At 40.3% G+C, this 12,514-nt stretch overlaps 1 protein-coding gene across 2 annotated transcripts in view; it reads right to left on the bottom strand.

Annotated features, from left to right (window-relative positions):
* The window catches only part of SPIN1 (spindlin 1), a 50,099-nt gene that overhangs the window by 36,867 nt on the left and 718 nt on the right, over positions 1-12,514 (bottom strand). Inside the window, exon 1 of one of the 2 annotated variants that reach the window (XM_026053356.1) lies at positions 10,488-10,604. The exons of the other annotated variant lie outside the window; for it this stretch is intronic. The gene's annotated coding sequence lies outside the window, so the exon portion shown is untranslated. Of the gene's footprint in view, positions 1-10,487; positions 10,605-12,514 lie in introns of those variants that run through there. 2 annotated transcript variants of the gene reach the window in all.

Here is a 12,514-nt window from a genome sequence, read left to right as displayed (position 1 = left end):
GAACTCAAAAATCCAGAGGTAACCTTAACACATTCATAATCGTGCAGTCTGCTTCAAACTACCTTGCATTTAACTGCAGGGCAAGAACATTCAGAGGCACCAAGAGTAATAAGCTGTCACAGGTCAGCTGATGCAGTGCTAACAGCTTTAAAGTGCACACATCTGCACCACAGCAAACATGAAGTAGTTTGGCTTCTTACTATTAAGTAGCATCAGCTTATTACTACACAAGCCATGTGTTTACTACCATTACATGGTAAATGCAAATTTAGTAGTATAATGCAACTATTGTGTTCTTACTATCTTGCAAATAGAGTTAACAAATAAATTACAATTGTGAGCAAATTTACACATAGATTGGTTTGATAACAATGCTGATGACAGATCTCTGGAATTAGAAGGAGAAATGTCTACTTTGGAAGTACTCTGGTTTTGTCACCTCAACACGCCACTTTGGTAATTAGCCTTGTTGTCAAGGCTAAGTTTAATTGCTCTCGAGTAAATCGGAGAAATATTGCTTCAAAAACCAAATGAATCACACAATTACTCTGGAAGAAACAGTCCAAGGGCACATATCTGCTATTAGGGAAGGGAGCAGAATGGTTGGTTACCACCACTAATCACTGTAAATCAAACTCTTTGGTTCACAGCTCTTCAGCAGGCCAACTCATCTTTCATTGATGCTTTGAACACTAAGCAAAGTATAAGTCAGTTCTCAACTATCCAAACTAGCAGAAACTAGCTGTCCAAACACCAACATACACAATAGCTTTGAGAGAACCCAAGTTTGACACTGTATTTTAAGGGAGATGAAAAAGAATGCAGATCTGCCATTTGACAGTCCACTTTCATCAAACTTTTTGGCTAACTGGAGGCCTGTGGACTGCAAGAAACATGTCTACTCCAAAACATGTAATTGAGACCTTAAGAGTCCAGCACATTGAGAAGAAATCACTGCAACACTAAATTGAAAATAAACATAACCAAAATATTTTCCTAAACCAACCTTAAGAATGTGAGGTCATTTATTTTCTAAGACATACTTGAAAAACTTCTAAGGCAGCTGGTTTCTAGAGCTGCATTCACGGAGGGCCACAGTAAAGGCCACAATTCTCTGTTGCCTACATTCACAGGTACTACAGTTCATACTTTTGTAACCCTTGATTAAAGTCTATACCCAATTACTGCAGCTGCTTTATAACTAACTCCCAGTGTGCTGCAACATAATCACTATCTGTCTTTAAGATAAGCAGGGGCAGATTAGAAAGTTGGGGAAGAGGGATAAAAGTCAATCTGTCAGAAGATGCCAAAAAACAGCATTTGGGGAGCTGTTTGGGGAGCATTTTAGTTACTTGACAAATAACTATAAATAGCTAAGGTCTGTGCTATATCTAATGATTTTAAAAGCAGATTCAAGATCTTTAAAATGACAAACTATTATTCACAGCATTGATTAGAAAATAAAAAATGTTTGGACTAAAACTCTAAATAACCAATGAAGATACCGACAAAGTTCTTAGGTGCCTAAAAATAAAAATCCACAAAATATTTAAATGAGGATAGGGTTAGAAAAGGCAATTACACAGCATTAGCTCTGTATTCAAAATAAAACCAAAAAAACCCACAAGCTATTCTATGATTCTACGGAGTCCATTTATTCAGTTTTGAGACACACAAACTGGAAGTCTTCCCATAAAGAATACAACAAAAACTGAGCTCCTAGCATAGTTTTATTACAGCTGATAGTTTGGGCCTCCATCCTAATCAAACGCTGACTGCTTCTCCACCAGTAAAAATTTCATTCTTTCTTAAATCAGCTGCGAGGGGAGAAAAAGGAGTTGGAACAAACTTGTAATAACTGGTAAATTAACATTGAATGTTCATCTTCCAGTCACAAGTAAATGGACAACTCCACTAAAAATTACCAGAAATTAAAGAGAAACATTAACATTTTGCAAACTGATAACTCCAATAAAAAAATTCCAAAGCACTGCAGTAGTTATCCACTTTCCCCTACGGACCTGGTTATATCAAAACATTAGAGACATGAACAGGCAATTAAAATCGTTGACAAGTTTCACCCTGTTAAACAAAACAAACAAAACACACAGACATAGCACTTGGATAAACGACTTTCTGCCTTTTACTTAAGCCTTAAAAAGTATGAGTAACTAGTCATCAAGCAGTTTTGCTTTATCTATTTTCTTGACCTCCAGTCATTTTAGCTTGGATTCCAAGTAGTTTTTAAATTCAAGTGACTGTTTTTACATTCAAGTGACTGTTTACATTAGGAAAGTAAATTATTTAAACAAAAGCATTTGCTGTGATAAAGTAGAGTCTCTAGCCATGGGTACTAATCAATAATGTGACTTGGAATTTCTTAATAAGAATAAACAGAATATTTTAAATCTATCATCACAAAATGGCTGAGCTTGAAGAGTCCTCAGAGGTCATCTAGTCCAACCCCTCTGCTCAAGCAGGGACACCTAGAACATGTGGCAAAGGGTCGCATTTGTTTGAAGACCTCCAGAGAAGGAGATTCTACAGCCTCCTTGGGCAGCCTGTTCCAGGGCTCTGTCACCCTCATAGGAAAGAAGTCCTTGCTCACATGGAATTGTGTTTTACCTTGTACCCATTGCCCCTTGTCCTACCATTGTCCACCACCAAGAAGAGTCTGGCCCCTTCCTCCCTACGTTCACCCTGCAGGTATTTGTACGTTATTGATCAGACTCCCTCTCAACCTTCTCTTCTCCCAGATAAACAGGCCCAGCTCACTTAATCTTTCCTCGTAAGACAGATGCTAAAGTCCCTTAATCTATCACCTTTATAGTTCTGCTGAAGAGAGGGGCAGGATCCCCTCCCTCCACTTGCTGGCAACACTCCTCCTGATGCAGCCAGGATCCCATGGGCCTTCTTGGCCACGAGGGCACACTGCTGCCTCATGGGTAACTTGGTGTCCACCAGGACTCCCAGGTCCCTCCCTGTGGGGCTGCTTTCCAGCAGGTCAACCCCTTATCTGTCCTGGTGCCTGGGGTTATTCCTGCCCAGGTGCAGGACCCTGCACTTGTCCTTGCTGAACCTCATGAAGTTCCTCTCTGCCCAACTCTCCAACTTGTTCAGATCCCTCTGGTTGGCAGCACAGTCCTCTGGAGCATCGGCCACTCTATCCAGCTTGGTGTCATCTGCAAACTTGCTTAGGGTGCACTCGATGCCCTCATCCAAGTCATTGATGAACAGGCTGAACAGCCCTGGGCCCAGTAGTGACCCCTGGGGGACACCACTGGCCACAGGCCTCCAAAAGAACTCAGCCCCATTTATCACCACCCTCTGGACTCTGCCAACCAGACAGTTCTCTGTCCACCTCACTGTCCACTCATCCAACTCATACTTCTGGAGCTTTCCTATGAGAATGTGTTCAAAGCCTTGCTGAAGTCAAGTCAGACGACAACCATGGCTTTCACATCGTCCATCCAGACAGTAAGCCCACTGTTGAATGTTGCCACCTTTGTCAAACACAACTTCCCCTTGCTGAATCCATGCTGACTACTACTGATCACCTGCTTTTCCTTCACATGCCTAGAGATGCTCTCTAGGAAGAGCTGCTCCATCATCTCTTCATGGACAGAGTTGAGGCTGACAGGCCTCTAGTTGCCCAGCTCCTCCCTCTGACCCTTTTTCAAGACTGGAGTTACGTTGGTTTCTTCCAGTCCTCTGGCACATCACTTCCCATGACCTCTACAAGATGACGGAGAGTAGAGACTGTCAACTTTAAAAGGTGATTAGTATTCACTTTTGAAGTTATAAAATGTAGTAACTAACAACAAGGCACCAAAAACAAAGCTGACTACACTAAGTTTTGATGTTGTTTATTTCTTGGTACGTTTGGAGGATTAGCGCAGAACAAGTCTTAAAAGGCATTACTAGAGGCCAAGTAGTTAAGCTCTAGAGAAAAGAATTCAGGACCTGTATACTAAATATAGCACAGCCAACACCAGAATCGCACTAGAATCAGCAAGGACATGAGGACAACTTCTTAATTAAAATTGCTTATTACACTTTTTTTTTCCTTCTTCCTTTTTTTCCTCCCATAAAAGATAAGAATCCTCAGCATTGTAACATAACATAGAAGAAATGTTACCAAGTTCAGAAATACTATTTATGCGTATCTTTCAGAATTTTGGTGGAAAATAAACAACCCACGTTAAATAAGTAAGAAGCAGGTATTGAGGAGGCTCTTCTCAAAGCAGGAGGGAAAAGCGAAGAACAGAGATCACAGAAGAGAAATGCACCAAGACAAAGAACTGGTTCACAAACTGAGGGATATCTGCATATTCATGAAAATAATGAGAAGCAGAAGATCTTAAGGAAATATTTGAGAGGACAAAGAATTGTCTCATATTTCAGTGAGAAGTTCAGCGGATTGTGGTAAAAGGTACTTCCAAACTTTATCCAAACATTAGCTTGGATATTAGGAAAATAGCTTGTTCTTCTACCTGAGCTGTCAAAAACAAGTTATAGCTCAAATTCACACTATATTCAGTGCTCATCCCCCTTGCTAGTGTTTTAGTTTTCTATTTTTTCTCTCCAGAATGCAAGATACCTTGTATCTTGGGAAAAACACCACTCCCTCTGTGAACCAAGCCACTATTTGATACCATTTACCAACATCTAGATGTGAGAGAATTCAGTACAGAAACAAGATAATTTTATTTTGGAACAACACTTCAAAAGATTATAAAACTGGAAGGACTGCCTGTGAATAGACTTGTTTGGCCTTGAGTAACTGCCTCTTCAGAAAAGCAAAAACAGCTGCCTCAAATACTTCCTCTTGCCAGGTAGCAGCAGCAACAAGAATAAGATCACCTTGAAATTATTTCTGTTCCCTACCAAAACTAGTCTCTCCTATAGAAAATATAGAACTGTTCCTAAATTTTGATAATAAACTTTTGTCAACAATCTTACTTCTATATTACTTTATTTTGCATAAAGCAAAAATGGAAAAGAAATTGGTTTTCTGCATACAACTTAACAGTGCAAACTTTTATCAAAGAGCAGTATAGGTAGGTATTCATTTTCCTTCCAGTGTGGAAATCTCTGCAGAAAAGCTTAGGTCTGACCAGACCTACAAGTACAAACACTCAGTTATGGCTTACACTGACATTTTGCATCTGTGTGGGTACTGATAACAACAGAAGTTGCAAAAGTAAAGCAAAAGCAAAACCCTTTTGAAAATACTTATGTACAGAAAGAAGAGACTAAGTTTTAGCAACTGAAACCAGAGTTGAACTTGCTCAGTTGAAGGGCAGAAAACAGAAATCCAGAAATGGATGATACTCTGACATGTGAGATGCGAAAATGCTAGGTATCTCTCCCCTTTTAAGCAGGTCAGGTTTTCTAGAAGTTGGTCGTATGAACAAACAAAGCACAAATACATCTTTCACTTTGAAGCCAACCCCTACTTCATATTTGATCTTGCTCCTCTTCCACCCAAACACACACATTCCTTGAAGGGGGTAGAGGCCCTTGCCTGACTGAAAAACAGGAAGTTTATTCACGGCAAAGATCCCCTTCTCCCTACTCTTCCCTCTTCAATTAGGTTCCATACAGCTTTGGAGAAGGCGAAAACTCACTGAATGACTCTATAAAAATTATGTTCCTCATTCAACAACTACACCAAAAAGCTATCCATAACACACCATTTCTTTTCTTTCTCCCTGCCTGGGGAAAGTTTATACTGTGAAACAAAAAGATGCTTTCTATCAATAATTAATACAGTCCTAATTCTTGTGTAAGTTTGCCTTACTTTTCATGCTCTGTACATGAGAGCATAAAACACATCGGTATAATTAAAGGTAGGAATGGATCCCTTCAAAACTAAAATGAACAGTTACAATCACACATGAACCAGAAGAAAGTTTGCTTGCCCTCACTGCCTGAGCGCTAGTACCTAACAGGAAAGCATGCTATTATCGACAAGACAGAGGGCAGAGGAGCAGAGAGATTTGATTCACACTGCTGATTACCAGAAACAGGAGAGTAGTCACCTTAACTGTCCTCTACAGTCAATAGACCAAGAAAGCTTTCCATGCTGACACACCTTAAAGGAGCAGTCTCCTTCTTCCTGCAGTGCAGAGCCACGCTATGGCATCAAGACCAACCTCTGGGAATGATCTCCCATCTGCAGGATGTCAAACAACAGTTCCCAGCACTGTCCAGTTTCCAAATACGTGAAGGATCTACATACTTCCTAACTCCAAATGCTATTACGAGCCACATTAAAAAAAAAAAAAAAAAAAGCAAAAAAAAAAAGCACTCTAACACAAAAGATTTTTCTGCTGTTTTATAAAGATACTCCTGTCAGCATATACACTGATTGATCAGAGCTCTCATAACTGCAGTTCCACCAACAGTGAACCAACTATTGGTAAGTTTTTGCATCTTTTTTCAAGATTAAAACAAAATCTTATGAAGGCAATTCAGAAGGAAAAACACACATGCATTTAACATACCTCTGCAAGCAGTGAACTAATCTCAGAAGTTTTTGCTTCCATTTTTATTTCTCTTTATGAGTTTTATCACTGCCTAAAGTATATAAAACTACCGAAATCATATCAAGGTGCTGTGCCTTTCTAGCACAAGAAGCATTAGACAACACACTTTCCCAAAGCATTTTATGTTTTTGCTTTTTTTGTGTGCATGTGGGTCAGTCTTACAAAACTGAATAAAGGCAACTTATTCTTTGAACATTGCACAATTGAAGTTGAAGACCAAAAACAAGCTGGAGACATACAGAGGACACCCCCCACACATCAGTATGATGGCTATTTATCTTAGCATACTGAAGATGCAGTCACTGTGTTGCCTTTAGAGGCCTTATGCTCATTAAGACATTTGCTAGAAATAAGGATCACAAGGAGTATCACCATACCAGGTCATGTTTTCTTCTGTGCCGCCTAGCATGCAACACACTTGCACCATGAGTAGGAATCTAGCAACTTCCAGATTTAAACATCTCAACAGCAAACAAGAGAGCACACTACAGAGTTAAGCTACCTTTGTTCAAAATTGCCAGACAAGAGTTTTCACAGCGAAAATGGATGTTAAGCTAGAAAACTGATTTCTGCAACAGAAATTTGATTGCAACAGTATTTGATTTTAACATATATCAGACTAGAAGTTTGATGTCTGATACATCTTTAATTTGCATTTCTTAGGGCAAGAGGTCATTGTCAAAATTAATTTTTACATGTAAACAAGTAATACAAATTAAAAGAAAAAGGATCACTTTTACGAGCTTCAGAAGGGAGTAAAATTAAAATGTACACAGGTTAAATCTTAGAGAAATCAGCATGGTAGTGTGTTTTCTAGAAGAGCTTAGCATGCTTTAGAAGTCAACATTATTGGAAAAGCAAGACAGTCAGTCTTTCATTTTTACAAACAACTGAGAGCATCTGAGTAGAGCAGTATCACTCTAAGAAGCGATACCAGAGGTAGACATCAAGTTGCAGGTAATGTTATACCTTACAACTTCCTCAGCATAGTAACCCTAAAGAACAATTAGAAGTGTTCTCTGCATTCTTAATTGTTCTGGCTCAGAGGGAACTGGAGGAGGGAAAGAAAGAAGAAAACAAACAAGTAAAATCTCCCTCCACACACTAAGCAACACAGTGGAGAGATATAAAAGCCTTAAAGAGACATACTCTAAGGGCACTGTCCTCCTAATGGGCAATTTCCAAAGTCATCTAGATACTTTGGCAAATTGTGAACCCAGGATTAAAGAGTACTTGTGGACCATTAGAAATTCACTCTGGAATAAGAAAGACAGAAGATCCACCAATGACTTTAAATGCAGCAACATCTTTTACTGGAGTACTTAAACACTAAAGCATTTCCAAAATTGTCTACATAAACAGTTTTAGGAAACTTCAGCAGACAGAGGGGCTCCCAAAGACTCAGATATCAAGTTGAAAAAAAAAAACCTCCATATGCAAGCACTTATTCAGGTTACTGAACACCTCACATCTCTCCCAAGAAACTGAAGTGTATGGATTGAACCCAAAGTACTAACTGAAATAGGATACAAGGGTACACCAGCTTCAACGTGGCCAGGGAACAGAATCTGAGCTATCCCAGACGTAGCAGTAATGAAAATACAGAGATGACTTAAAAAACAGCACGAGAACTCAGAAAGTCAGCCACCATGACTGAAATTTTTCCCTATACAAGACTACTGCAAGTCATTGTTATAAAAGCAACTGGACTATTAGCAGGAAACACAGTAATAATTGAAGGGAAAAAAAAAAAGCCTAGTATTAAAATTGTCTTGTTCAGACTAGGATTTAGAGTTTATTAGATCACTGAAATTTATACAACTTGATTTTAACACTAAAATTGACCCTGGTCAGTACTTTTATATACAGACCTTAAATACCATGTATGAGAATACTCGGTAACAAGGCATCTAAAGCACCTTGCAATAACTGCCAATGTTAGAAAGTGATTATGTAATATTCAACTCTAATACAGTCATCACAGTTCATGACAGCAATGTGCACGTATTTCAGCAGTTTGTGAAACCATTACAATTCATCTTTCAAGCAAGCAAACCAAGCAAGAGATTATGTAATGTTGATTTAGAGAAGTTTTGTAGCATACATTTTAGAAAGAAACATAAAAACAGAATCTCCATTGTAGAAACATTCTCTAATATCCTTCCTGATAACCAAATCAGCTCACCTACTAAAATCTGCAAGTGAAAATTCACATTTCAGATTAAGACAAACTTAAATTCAGCCACTATCATGAAGCAAAGGCAGTATAAGGTACCGTAAATCACGGAATTAAATAACAACTATTGGAAAGTTAGTTTAATGAAAAACAGACACGAGATTATGGAAGTAATGGTTCATAAAGAGAAATTCGTTAATTATACTGCTTCAGCACCTGCCCTTGTCATAGATGTGGATGGAGCTATCTAGACATATATATAAGAAAGGTCACATGCCCCATTCTTTTAAGTCATGTGGCGGCATGCTGACATGTAGACAGTATTTGCCTTGGATAGCAAGTGGGCTACACCTTACATGTACTGATTAGGAAGACCCACACTGCACATTCAATGTTCAAAGTTAGGAAGAACAAGCAAGCAGATCGCCATTTGCCTTCAGAATATTTAAAGCATTAAACTCAATGGTAAGACAGCGAAAAAGAGAAAAGAATATATATATATATATATTTATTTTTCAGAAATAAGGGGTTGAAAAATCCAAATGAGTCTTTACGTTATGTTTTTCATCCCTTGCTTAGGTTTCCGTGTTCAAAAACTGATTTTAAAGCCACTTTGTCAAATAGTTTTTTGGACTCTTCCTAAAAAAAAAAAAAAAAAACACTCATGCTATACCATCAAGAAGTCAAGTTCTATCTAACATCTGGGGCAAGATAAGAAAGGAAATAATGTGGGAAGAAAAAACACAGCAGTAGAGCTTTACTGTCAAAAAAACCCATGTCTTTTTATTTTCTTCAGAAAAATAGAATCTTACTGAGAATTCTTGTTTCATTTGACAAAAAGTAATCAAACAATATACTACATTTAATGAACTTTAGAACAGCTATTGCATCAGCAGGATATTTACAGATCAGCACATCAGAGTCCAGCTTGGCAACAGCTGGCAAGGAAAGATACAAAACAAGAGGTTGAGCAAAGAATGTTATTGGATTAGAAATACAGAAAACTACTAAAGTATAAGATGTAAAGTGCAGAAGGTCCACTGAAAGTGGACACTTTCAGTGCACCAAGCGGAGTTTTCGCTAACCCCAGCCTAACACTATCCATTGCAACAAGCACACAAGAGTATTTTGGTGCCACCAAACGTGCTAAGATTCAGCAGGTTCAGCTAGATCAGTTTCTCAAGATACACTACAGCAGACCAAAAACATTCATTTTGGACACATTCATCTAAGTCAATCAAGGTGGGAAAAAAAATGAGATCTAGGCATCATACAAAAGAATACTATCACAAACTACAGAAAAAAAATGCCATAAAACGAAGGTTCTAAAGGTAACAGTGTAAAGCTGAATTTCATGAAATAAAATTCATTTCTAGCAGCAAACTACCATGTATTACAACAAGAAACATCAAGACTATTTTGAAGTTATTTCAGTCTGATCTCAGTACTCAAATGCATTCTTGCACATGGATTCTTTGTTTTCATTTTCTACAACTGTTTATTTTTAGTTATGAAGACGATGAGCGTAGGTATCAAAGGGACTATTCAGGGGGAAGACTTGACTATCTTAATACATTTCACACTTCTCGTAAAAAAGCCAGTAACGGCAATAAATTTCGAAGTCTGGCGGCTAAACCTGTGCATGACAACGTATCTAGCACTGACAAACTCTTCCAGTGGTTTTACCAACATTACCTTTTTGAATGGGTGGTTAAGAGGTTAAAAAGAAAAGTAACTGACTGCTGCAGAAATCTACTCACATATCAAGTTACAGATTTTTGCTCAGACTTTTCCATTTAGAAGTACTACAGTTGGTTCAGGAGCCGTGACGTAGATACACATTCCAAAATGATCTTGTAACTAGGATGACTCCACTGAAGTTTTACATTGCTGTAAACTCCCAATATTGCTGTTTATTTTCTCCTCACCTCCAATTAATCAAAACTTGTCCATGTGGATGACAAAAAAGCAGAAAAATTACAGATTAATATGTAATAATTACATATTAATATGATACTTAATTCTAGCATTGAAGCTTAATCATCGTTTTTTCTATCTCAGTAAAAAAATACTGTATTTATGTGTATAGCATATATAAACCAGCGCTCCTCCATTTGATGCTCCCAAAAGCAAAGCAGCCAAGAGTCAAGAGATGGGCCATTATTTTAAGGTATTACTCAGATACTGCCAAAAACTATGGCTATCAATGCGTACATGCTTTGAACAAACGCAGTTCCTTTAAATCTTTGGAAATTACCTCTGGAACATGAATTAATTTCCTATGAATTACAGTAGCACATATGTCTTGGTAACAACAACCTTCACACCTTGAGCTTTCAGTTACCCTTCCAGTTACCTTTGCACCTGGAAATAGCTCTGCTCCACACAAGATCATTTTAGATACGCGCAAGGAATTATCTCCAAATGTTATTCTGGCTGTTATTCTGTTACGTCTGTTATTCTATTACGTCTGTTATTTAATGACGGCTTTACGTCATTAAAAAAAGGAGTGGGGGGACAATAAAAAATAAAAAATTTTCTCCAAAGCCAGAAGGGGGTGCTTTGAAAAACTGAGGCTGGGGTGTGTTGAACTGAACATGTTCCTTACATTAGGAGAGGTCAGAAACACGCTGTCTTGCTTTAGTGCGGCAGCACACATCAGTTCATGATGCCATCCATGCCTTTCCTACATTTTTTGTCAGTAGAAGGAACTTAGCAAGCAGGAGTGCTTCTTTTGACAAAAAAAACCCAAACTGCTTCAGCTTGTGCTATTGTCATCACAAGGGCAAATTCATCCAAGAGAGAAAAAAAAAAAAAAAAACAACTTGCAACACAAAGACACCTGGCAAGTGTTAATTCCAGTTTTGTAGCCCACGACCCACCAGTGAGGTGAGATACTGACACAGAGATGCACAGGGAAAGTCAGGCGGCCTAAACAGCCCTTGCTATTGCTCCTACCCTGCACAATGCCTTCACTGACATAACTAGCTCAGCTGTTTCTGAACCGCGGCTCTGCCGAGCTCCTAGCTCCTGCCCTAAAATGCAAGCGACGCCCGCGGCTCCCGCGGCTGGTGCCACACGGGAGCCCACCCGTGACAGCACTCTGCCGCATCGCCCTCCCGCAGCCCCCACAAAACAGAGGGGCAGGTTCCCGCACGCCGCCCGTTACCGCCAGCCCCCGCCTCAGGCCTTGCCGGGCTCCCCCATCCCCTCGGCCTCTGACGTTTCATTTTGTGGTAAACAGCAAAACGAAAGGAGAGAAAAGCTCCCAAAGCGAGAATCCTTACCCTTGAAATCCCGCCATGCGCGCAAGGAGCAGGGCGAGCTGCTGCCCACCCCCCCGCTATTATTTTTTGGGGGGAGGGGTACGAGGGCGGTTGGTGGGAGGGGGAAGAGACAAAAGCCTCAGCGCAGGAGCGGCCGCTCCGGCGGCGGCGGGAGACGGCGCCGAGGCGCGGGGCGGCCGTCAGCCATGTTGTGTGCGCGCCTGCGTGTGCGCGAGGCTGTACGTGTGTGTATATATGTGTGTGTATGTATGTATGTATATGTGTGTGTGTGTGTGTGTGTGTGTGCGGGCCCGCTGTTTACAAACCTGCAGCCGCAGCGGCGCTCGCGGCCCGGCGGCGGGAGGAGGAGCAGGGCTGCGAAGGGAGCGGAGGGAGGCCCGGGCCGCGCGGCGGCAGGAGGGGGGAGCGGCGCAGACAAAGGGAGCGGGCGGGCGCGCACGCACACGCGTGTCCGCGGATGCTCACGCGCGCGCGCGCACAGGCGGGCGCCCCCGCGCACC

Source organism: Nothoprocta perdicaria, unplaced genomic scaffold (genome assembly GCF_003342845.1).
Source record: "Nothoprocta perdicaria isolate Ctin4 unplaced genomic scaffold, notPer1 scaffold_114, whole genome shotgun sequence".
Taxonomy (NCBI): domain Eukaryota; kingdom Metazoa; phylum Chordata; class Aves; order Tinamiformes; family Tinamidae; genus Nothoprocta; species Nothoprocta perdicaria.
Note: the sequence above shows the minus strand (reverse complement) of the source record. Positions and strands in the feature narration are given on the sequence as shown.